Here is a 10734-nt window from a genome sequence, read left to right as displayed (position 1 = left end):
TTATTGCAGTCTGATCATTTCCTAGCTGTCTGGTAGAACTTTCTAGATTCCTCATATTTTAGGTATAATTGCCAAGGTCTTGGGATCTTTCTCAAACACATACTAGAAAGATCCCTGGTCTCTGCAGCTTCAAGCTTGGACTCTTGTCTAGCTTTATCAACTATTCTGTGATGTTGGCCCAGGATTCTGAATGCTAGCTTGGCTGTGGTTGTGGGACCTTTGTCCCTATGATCAGAAAAGAGTTGGCAGTGCTCACATCCCTAATATCTAATTCTCCATTCCCAATACATTGCAAATGAATATCACCTCCCCCCCCCCATCTTTGCTTCCAATTTCTTGATAAGCAAGTGCCCCAGAGCCTGGCATTGCTCTCATAACCCCAGCCTTAAAACCACAAGGGGGCAGCAGAGAGTCAAGAATGCAAAGAGGCTGGTTGGAGAAGTTGGGCCCTTTCCCTCCCACACCCAGCCAGCCCTGCAAAAGCTGTTGCTCTTTGTCCAGCCAACCCGCCATTTGTTGAGCAGGTGACGCCCAGCCCCATGGCATGCAAGGGGAAGCTCACAGAAGAATCCCAACTGTAACCCAATGTGGAGCAAGTGTGTGTCCCGCTTCTACCATCAGCCTACACAAAACACCATGGTCCTTGTCCAAGGTCAGACCTGAGGGATTATGATTTCGACTCAGGAAAAGCAAATCAGACTGGGGATGGAGGGATGCTAGGCTAGCAGTACAGGCACCCGTAGGGTTCCAGTTAGTCCCAACTCTAGGCTTAGTGGGGAGGGTCCGCCACACCTCCCTGTGTGCTTCATGGAAAATAAAGTTTCTTTGCACAGTAGCTGGTCCTGGACATTCAGAGCTCTCTCCTGAGTCCTGAGCAGAGAAGGGAACCCAACAGAGCAGAGAGACATACCTGAACACATCACGTGCATGCATTGCCCACTGAGGCCAGAGAGGGTGTTGGAACTCCCCTGGCGTTAGACAGTTGTGAGCCACTGTGTAGTGCTGAGAATTGAATCCAGGTCCTCTTGAAGAGCAACCAAGTGCTCTTAATCACTGAGTCGTCTCTCCAGCCCCCAAGGTAGTGGATTTTTTGTGGGTGTGTGTGGGTATGTGAATTCGGACATGCTTGGGTACCCATGTATGCCACAGTGTATGTGTGGAGGTCAAAGGACAATCTTAGATGTCCATCCCCACCTTCTACCTGTTTGACACACGGTTATGTCACAGTTATGTACACAAGGCTAGCTGTCTGAGAGCTTCCAGAGATTCATCCACAGGCAGACTGGGATTCCAGATGTGTATCACTGCATCTGGCTTTATGTGGGTCCCTGGGAACCAAATTCTAGTCTTCAATGTTGCATAGTGAGGGCTTTACCCACTAAGCCATCTCCCCAGCCCTGTCGTTTAGTTTTTAATTTGTTTTGGAGACAAGGTCTCACTCTATTGCCCAGGATGGTCTGAAACTCATGGTACTCTTCCTGCCTCAGCCTTCTCCGTGCTAGGATGAAAGGCATGAGCCGCCACACCAAGCTCTGAGAAACCACCATTTGTTTGTTTGTTTGGTTTGGTTTTTTTTTTTTTTTTTTTTTCCAAGATTGGTTTTCTCTGTGTAGCTCTGCCTGTCCTGTCCTGGAACTTTGTTGATCAGGCTGGCCTCAAACTCATAGAGATCCACCTGCCTCTGCTGCTGGAGTGTTGGAACTGAAGTGGTGTGCCATCACCACCTTTGAGAAACCACCTTTTACTGGAAGGGCTATGTGTTCATTGCAATGAGGACTGAGTTTTATGTTTAATCCCATTCTTCAGATTAGGAAACTGAAGCTTAGAGGTCAACCTGCCCAACAAATGGCAGGGAAACTGAATTTCTGGTTCACGCAGGTCCTACCTCTCTGGCTTTCTTAGGTAAACAAATGTGTGTATAAAGCATAGGGGCATGAAAAGATGTGTTATATTCAATGTGGTTACATAGAAAGCTCCCCAAGGAGCAGATGAAAGAGGCCCAGAGTCACCAGGACCTTCAGTGTCTGGAAAAAAAAAAAAAAAAAAAAAAAAAAAAAAAAAAGGTAATGATTCCCTTCCCCTTTTAAAGAATGGCTTAGCAATTAAGAGCACTGGCTGTTCTTACAGAAGACCCAAGTTGGCAGCTTACAACCATGAATAACCCCAGTCCCAGAGCATCAGACATCCTCTTCTGGCCTCTATAGGCACCAGGCACACATGCAGTACACTTACACACACCAGTCCAAAAAAAAAAAAAAAAAAAAAAGTAATTACTCTTGATGAAAAAGGCTTTTGATGTCTCCCTCTTACCTCTAGGGTGAAGTCCAAGTGCGTTGCTGTGATGCTTGTGTATTGCACAACCTGTTCAACAGTACACAGTGGTCCTGAGGATAACCTCGTTTTGTTTTTTTTAAAGATTTACTGTGTTGTGTTCTTTAGAAGCATGGCTGTGGGGCAAGAGACAGGATCTGAGGCCAGGGCTGGGGCAGGGAGGAGTATGAGAGGATAAGGGATCTGTGAGAACTTGGAGTTCAGAGCAGGACAAGAAACGCCTAGAAGAGGGGCTCTAATCCTGCTTGGTCTGGGTCTAGGTCCCTGGTTTACCATGAATTTAGAACCATGTGAAAAAGCCAGACTGGAGATCCTGTCACCCTCTGTGCAGGTTACTATAACAAATAACCAGGCCGGGCGGTGGTGGTGCACACCTTTGGTCCCAGCACTCAGGAGGCCAAGGCAGACAGATCTCTGTGAGTTTGAGGACAGCCTGGTCTATAAGCAAGTTCTAGGACAGACTCCAAAGCTATAGAGAGAAACCCTGTCTTGAAAAAAAAAGAAAGAAAGAAAAGAAATAACCACATTGTGAGGCCTCAGACATTAGATACTGACTTCCCATAACCCTGGAAGCTAAATGCAGAGGTCAGGGTACTGCACGGCCAGGCTCTGTTTTTTGGGTTTTGTTTGGTTTGGTTTTTCGAGACAGGGTTTCTCTGTGTAGCTTTGGAGCCTATCCTGGCACTCAATCTTGTAGACCAGGTTGGCCTCGAACTCACAGAGATCAGCCTGCCTCTGCCTCCCAAATGCTGGGACTAAACGCATGTGCCACCGACGCCCAGCACAGCCAGACGCCCTCCATGCCTCACAGCCACCTCATCACCTGTGCTCGCACAGGTTTACCCCAGTGATTAAGGGAGCAGAGCGAATTCACGCTTCTGAGAAAGCATCAGTCCTGCTGGGCAGTGCACAGAGACATCGAGTTGTCTCAGTGGGTAAAACACTCGGGGAGGCAGAAGCAGGAGGACCAACTGCTTAGTCTACGGGGACAACATAGTGAGACCCTGTGTCACCAGCCAAAGGATAAAAAATACTGTGTGCTGAGCTGTATAGTATATATAAGGAGTGAAGATATGCAGAACCTGGGGACACACCCTCTCTTTCTCCAGCCCCAAGTTACTCAGGACATTTGAAAAACCCACCCCTTCTATTTCTACCTGGAAAACCGGCACACCTCCCCGTCAGACTCCCACTCCAGGGGCCCTTCAAACATCAGAGTTTCTCTCACTGCGATTCCCACCATCAAAACTGTCCTTGAGACCCAGCAGGGCCAGGACAAGAGGAGAGAGGACAAAAATTGCCTGGTTCTGCTGTCTTAGCAGCCACTAGTATGTGCTTGCTCAGCTGTCTCCTTTTTGGTTGCTCGTTTATTCATTCAGCAAACATTCACTGAGTATCTACTGTGTGCCAGACTCAGGAGAGCAAAGGGGAAATAAATAAGGACACATGTGTTTTAGATAAAGAGAAAAGTAAAATGTTTTGAAAAAGCGCACTGAATGAAACACACAAACGTTAAAAAGGAAGGTGGAAGAGCTGTGCAGGCATGGATGGTGGCTGGTGCCTAGAGCCAGCACTTGGGAGTCCAAAGAAAGACCGTTACCACTAGTTCAGGGCCAGCCTGGGCTACCTATGAAGTTCCAGACCATCCTGAGCTACAGAGTGAGACCTTGTCAAAGGAAGAAAGGAAGGGAAAGAAGGAGAGAACAAAACAAAGAGAAAACGCATAAAAGAAAAGGTGGGAGGGGGTGCTATACATACGATGGCAGAGGAGCGGCCAAAGGAGGTAACACTGGGCAGAAGGCTCAAGAGCTGACATTGCAAAAAAAGTGATTCAGGCGGAGGTAACAACACATTCAAAGGCCCTGAGGCTGGCGTGGATGACAGTGAAGAGGAAGAACACTGAGTGAGAGACCCGAGACAATCAGTGGGAGGCTCCTGAGGATCTAAAACAGGATCAGAGGTAATCCTTCCCACTGCCCCCTCTGCTCCTGAGCCCATCATATCAGAGCCAGGATTAATGCCTCATTTGTGACCCCAGGCGCTCTCCAGGTGCTCACATATCCATGCCTTTCACACGGGGTCATGGCTCCTGTTTAGAAGTTAAATGCCTCTCCTTCCATCTCCCCAAGTGACTCCTCCTGACAGCCCTGCCTTCCAGATGTCTGTCTCTGTGTATCCAGATACCCAAAGATCCCCTCTCCAGCCTCATGGTGAATTGTTGGGGGTAAGAATGTGGCTGTCTGTCCTCACCTGCTTCTGCCACCAGCTTATCTGTGTCTCAGGCAAGCAGGTTTCTAGGCCTGTCTATGCCCCACCCCCTCCCCACCCACCCCTACCCACTTTCATACTGGCTCAGCTACAAAAAAAAAAAAAAAAGAAAGAAAGAAAAAGAAAAGACTGCTCAAGTAGGCTGCTACTCCTGTCTTCTTTTTTTCCCACTCTCCATTTTTTATTTAAATTAAAAACAAGATCATTTCACATGCCAATCCCAGTTCCCTCTGCCTCCCCTCCTTCCCTGCCCCGTCCCCCAACTAACACCCTATCTACCCCATACCCTTTCTGCTTCCCAGGGAGGGTGAGGCCTTCCATAGGGGGACTTCAGAGTCCATCCTATCCTTTGGGATAGGGCCTAGGCCCACCCCCTTGTGTCTAGGCTCAGGGAGTATCCCTCTATGTGGAATGGGCTCTCAAAGTCTATTCCTAGGCTAGGGATAAGTACTGATCTACTACAAAAGGCCCCATAAATTTTTGAGGTCTCCTCACTGATACTCACGTTCATGGGGTCTGGATCAGTCCCATGCTGGTTTCCCAGCTATCAGTCTGGGAACCAAGAGCTCCCCCTTGTTTAGGTCAGCTGTTTCTAACCAGCCCCAGTGGTCTTCTTGGCTACCAAGCTAGACAGAGCTGGCCTTACTCCACTTGCCCAAACCGGGCTGTCTCTTCTCTGATGTGACACTTCCCTGCTCTCCCCAAAGTTGCCTGTGTCCCCCACAAGTCCCCCACAATCTGTGCAGAGTGGGATTGGAAGTGACCATGCATCAGCCTGCAGGGTCTTTTTCCTTCTCAGAGGCCCAGGAACAATCCCCATGAAAAACTACAAGGGCCAATTGCATTCTGGGGGCAATCTTGCCTTCCCACTCACTGTTCAGGGTGGAAGGGGGAGCATTTTCAGTACTAATTGATAGACATTTTATTTGTTTCTTTTGTTTTTCTAGATGGGGGTCTCACTATGTAGCTCTGGCTGTTCTGGAACTTGCTATGTAGACCGGGCTGGCTTTGAACTCACAGAGATCCTCCTGCCTCTGCCTCTGGAGTACTGGGACTAAAGGCTTGTACCACCAATATAAACCCCTCTGTGCCTGGCATAAGGATTCACCAGCTCCTAAATTCATTCTCTCTTTGGGGGACAAGCAGCTGGGGCAGCCTGGGGAGTCTCCTATACTGTAGGACTCCTGAGAAAGAGGTGGTCACAGACCTAGGGAGCATGGGTTCCAGCTGGCCTGGCCTGACCCCTGGCACAGCCACAGACCAGGCCAGGGTCACCAAGCAGTCACATGTCACACTGAACAAGAAGCCTTCAGCTATGGCTGAGAAATGAAGCCAGAAAACAACTCGGCCAATAGCGATTGGACTTCTCTCTCTTTAAAAACAAAACAAAACACAATACAAAACAAAACAAAACAAAAAACAAAACCACCCTATTGTCCAACTATCATTCCACAATGCTGAAAAATTGCATTGATTTCCTGAGCAGTCTGGTCTAATTTGTCCTGGTTAGAGAAAATCTCCTGCTCTCCTCCCTCCCTGAGCTCTGATGCTCAGGCTCAAACCAAAAGCTCCCCCACCTGGTTCCACCTGCCAGCACCCAAGCCTGCCTTGGGCAGCACCCTGCAGCTGCTGTGGGGCTTGGGCAGCTGTTCTGCAATTTCATAGCACTCTCTTAGCAACCTTAGCAAGCTGAGAAGCTTGCCTGATCTTGTTCACACCCAGCTGGGTCACCGGAGTCCCAAGGCCCCAAGGGGAAGCAGATAGATGGAAGGCACAGCTCTGCAGCTGCTAGGCTTCTGAGAGGGCCTTTCAGTGGGGAGTGGGAGGTGGTGGGGTGGGGGTGGGTATCGGCACCAGGCTCCAGATCCCTCGCCCAGCACCTGCCTTCTATAAGAACCCTTCTGCAGGAGCCAAGGAGACTGACCTGGAAGCCACACCAGGGAACTAGGGGACAGGAGTGGTCTGTCCATGCTTAGTTAACATCCTGCAGTTGAGCTCTGCCTCAGGAGTGGTACATGGGGTGCTGCTCACCTAAATGGCAAGAGTAGATGTGCACAGCTGCACCCCATCTCCCATTACCACTGTCTGCCAGCCAACCCTGTCCGTTCCAGGCTGCCAGGGAAAGGGGAGTACCAACCCCTTTTATCTCCATGCCCTGCTTCCCTTAGGTGTCCCCTGCCTTTCCTGGGTTGGGAGTGCTGACTTTTCAGACAGGTCTCCAATCACAGTGACAAGTGACATCTGATTCCAATAGGGAGAACAGGTTCCCAGGTCACAGAGGGACATGGGTAGGGAGGCTGGAGCTGGGATGCTTGTGAGGAAATTGAGATCCCTTCTTGGGGTTCTTAGTCTCATTGATTTAAAAAAAATGGACTCAATAGAAATTCAAGGACAATTTGATTAGTTTCAAAGAAAATTGCCCAGGGCAAGCAAGCTGTAACCTCAACAGCTGTCCAGAGAATGAGGAGAGAAGGAAAAAAGCCATGCCATTTAAGATGGCACAGAGGGCAGCCACATGGCAGACAAGCAGACAGGTGGTGGGAATAGAGACTTCAGAGAAAGAGTAAAGAAGCCCAGACCTACAGTAGAATCCCCAAAGTGTTAAGGAAAGCAAGCTTAGAAGGGAGATACAATGAAGAAAAGGAAAAGCTACTCAAAAACATGTCAGGCGGTGGTGGCACACGCCTTTGATCCCAGCACTCGGGAGGCAGAGGCAGGGGGATCTATATGAGTTGGAGGCCAGCCTGGTCTACAAAGCAAGGTCCAGGACAGGCTCCAAAGCTACACAGAGAAACCCTGTCTCAAAAAACCAACAAAAACCTGCCCACTTCCCCCACAAAAAAAAAAAAAAAAAAAAAGCAGGCACATAGCTGCAGCCTAGAGTTATGGCACTGGGGAGGGCATTCTGAGAAGGGCAGGCACAGTATCTCATTTAAGGACTATTATTCCGCCCCTTGTTGGTTTGAGACTCATTAGCTCATTATGAACTAGCACTATGCTGGCCTCAAATTTCTGATCCTCCTGCTGCAGCTTCCCCGGGATTACAGGCCAGAGCGTCCATGCCCAGTGTGACTTTATTTCAGTTCTGACAACTTCCTCCCTTGTCACTGAATAACATTCTCTGAAGGCATTGCTGATTAACCATCTGGCGCGCTCTGTCTTTGTCATATGCTGTCAGGAAAAGAATCTTCCTGGGTGGTCTGATTTGATCCCAGGTTGGGGGATGGGTAGGTGACAAAAGTCACAGAGTTAGTGCTCGCAAACCCTTTAGGATCAGTTTAAGCAACTGAGGTCTAGAAATGACACATAGGTCAGACATTACACTTGTCTTGTGGGCACTGTTCTAACATCTCAAAAGTGTTCACATTTCTATTCCAGAAGCCATACTTCTGTAGGATGTTTCACACAGTTTGGTTATATGGTTTTACAACACAACTTCCAACTGATGACAATAGTTAGCTACAAGTCTTTTCAAAAATCACAACCAACAAGGAGCTGGAGATGGCTCAAATGGTACAGAGCACACTGCCTGTTCTTCCAGAGGACCCAGGTTCAATTCCCAGCACCCACAAGATGGCCTAGGTTCAAGTCCCAGCATCCATAAGGGGGCTCACGACTACCTGCAACCCCAGTTCCAGGTCTCTATAGGTACCAGGTATTCAAGTAGTGCTCAAACATACTTGTAGGCAAGACACCCATGCACATAAAATAAATAAGTTAAAAAAAAACAAGAACAAAAGTATTTTGAAAATTAAGTAACTATGCAGATTTACTAATATCTTTCAATTTAGAAAGCTCACATAGTTTAAGAGCCATCTATACCTAGATTCAGCACCAGCAACAATTAGCTTCATGGCACAGAAAAAGTATATAGAAGCTACTTCTTTTGGGGGTGGTGGGGGCATAGGGTCTAATGTCATACAGACTTGCTGAAGAGGGATCTTATGGAGGCATTTTCTTAATTGAAGCAGGTTCCCTCTACTCTGATGTCTCTAGCTTCTATCAGGTTGACATAAAACTGGCTAGTACAACCACCAGCTGTAGGGAGAGACCCCGATACCTGTACCTATATGTAGAAGGCATGTGGAATAAAGGGCTGGGAGAGAAGGCACAGGCTCTCTTGATTCCTGTGGGGTCACAGAGAGCAGCTGAGCTTGATCCTCGGAGCTGGAACTTGGGGTTATCAGCTTCTCGTGTAAGTGACTTTTCCCCCCCGAATAAAATTAACCTGTATTATCCTAGTCCCATGTACCTTAATCTGTCCATCCACAACCAACGAACTCAGAAATTCCTTCCAAACATAGGGAACACTGTGAGTTATTGTAAGTAGACTGTTGACAAGTGTCTTATATACACATTAGCAAAATGGCAAAATGCTTGCTTTGTCAGAGGAAACAGGTGAAAAAGCGGCTAATGCTGCTGAATTGGAAAGGGGAGAAACTGTCCCTGGAGTAAAATGACTCCAGATAGGAGCTTCCATCTTTCTTCTCTACCCAGGATCAGCCCATTTCTGAGTGGTAGAGGTACCCCAAAAATGTGTCTTTGTCCCTTTGTGGTTGCCAAACTTGGGTGTCACAAATTGTGTTCTGGCTACCCGTCCTTAGTAAGCCAGTTACAAGAGCCAGGAAGAGAGACAAAGAGATACAGAACGCCCCACGTCTGTCTTTCAGGGACTTAAATGAGATTACAGTTTAAGTAGAGGGCCAAAGAGAGACACATGTAAACAGTCCTGGCCGAGGGGTAGTGCTTCCCACCAGGGAGCCATCCTTGTCTGGGCTTTGGTCTCATTCTGTAAGGTGATCTGATTAAGTTGTTAGAACTGTGCAAAATCTCTTTCTGAAAGACAAGTCCCCCTCTGAATGGCACCGTTCCCCTCTCCCAGCATAATATCTCTGGAGCGTCTCCTATCTCTTCGGGGTCCATTGTATCAGTCAATAGTCCAGTTGAGAGCCACAAGTGTCTCTTTAGAATCTCTTCATTTCTGCTAGGCCTGTAACAAAAACCCTCATCCCACCCACCTCTCACCCATAGAGTAACCTAGTCTGCCTGATCCAGAGTCTGACTCCCAAGCTGTCCCCCAGAAAGTCACCCAAGGTCAGTTCTGGTCTCTAACTTGCACTACACACCCCAGCTTCTCTCCAGGCCCAGGATCCAATGATATCAGCTTAGGGGGAAAAAAGAAGAAAACAGCATCCATGGTCATGGTTGGGTGCCAAGGTCCTAATCCTGGCTCTGGATTCCTGTCCCATCCCGGCCTCAACTTCCCCATCCATATAGCCTGGACTGTCTATAACTGGACTGAATGCTGGTACAGTGATTTCCCAACCTCCTGTCCTTGTCATCTCTAGTGCATCTAGAGCCTTCCCCCCTTGGCCTGGGTGGTCTTTAGGAAGAGGGTTCTGGCCCCAGTTTCAGAATTTAGAGTTGGCAAAGGGACCAAGAGAATGAGGGTATGGAGCCAGCCATGGAAGCCACTAATCTCCATTCTTTCCCCTCAACTCTACCCCAGGGGACTACACAGCTGCCTCCGCTGAAAGCAATTTGTCATGCCCTGAATTAAGTGATTCCAACAAGGGTTTAATTTCAGTTTAATGGCTCTGTTTTTATGTGTAATTAAATACCATTGCATGGTGAAAATATGTTGTTTGCACTTTGGAGACTGTGTAAGGGCCTGGGAAGCCTATCCCAGGGAGTTTCGACTCACAGGCTCCTGTCAGCCTGGCTGGGATTGTCTACTTGGGGTGGGGAGATGACCTGAGGGGGAGTGGTGGTCTTCATGGCGCCTGCCACTCGGAAGGAGTATGTTTCTAATTATCTGCATACCCCCCACTTCTACCCTTTGACCTCAGCCCTCCCCAACCCCTGGGGCCTCAGACACAGAGTAGGCAGGATCTAATTAGACCCTTGGCTGACTGAGGTGCTATCTGTTCCCCACTCCGGTGTGCCCAGAGGCTGGTCCCTTTGTCTCCCCTCCTGACCTCCTCCCATACTTACACCTGCCCTTCTCTCCCACCTCCCTGTGAGCACCCAGCCTCTCAGCTGCTACTAAGCCTCCCAACTCCTTCAGCCCACTCCATCTGTAAAGGCCTGAAACATAGTGGGGATTTCTTTTTTTGTGTGTGTGTGGGGGGGGGG

The sequence above is a fragment of the Cricetulus griseus genome, chromosome 7, assembly GCF_003668045.3.
Source record: "Cricetulus griseus strain 17A/GY chromosome 7, alternate assembly CriGri-PICRH-1.0, whole genome shotgun sequence".
In the NCBI taxonomy this organism is placed as follows: Eukaryota; Metazoa; Chordata; class Mammalia; order Rodentia; family Cricetidae; genus Cricetulus; species Cricetulus griseus.
The sequence above is the reverse complement of the archived record's forward strand: the minus strand, read 5'-3'. Positions refer to the sequence as shown.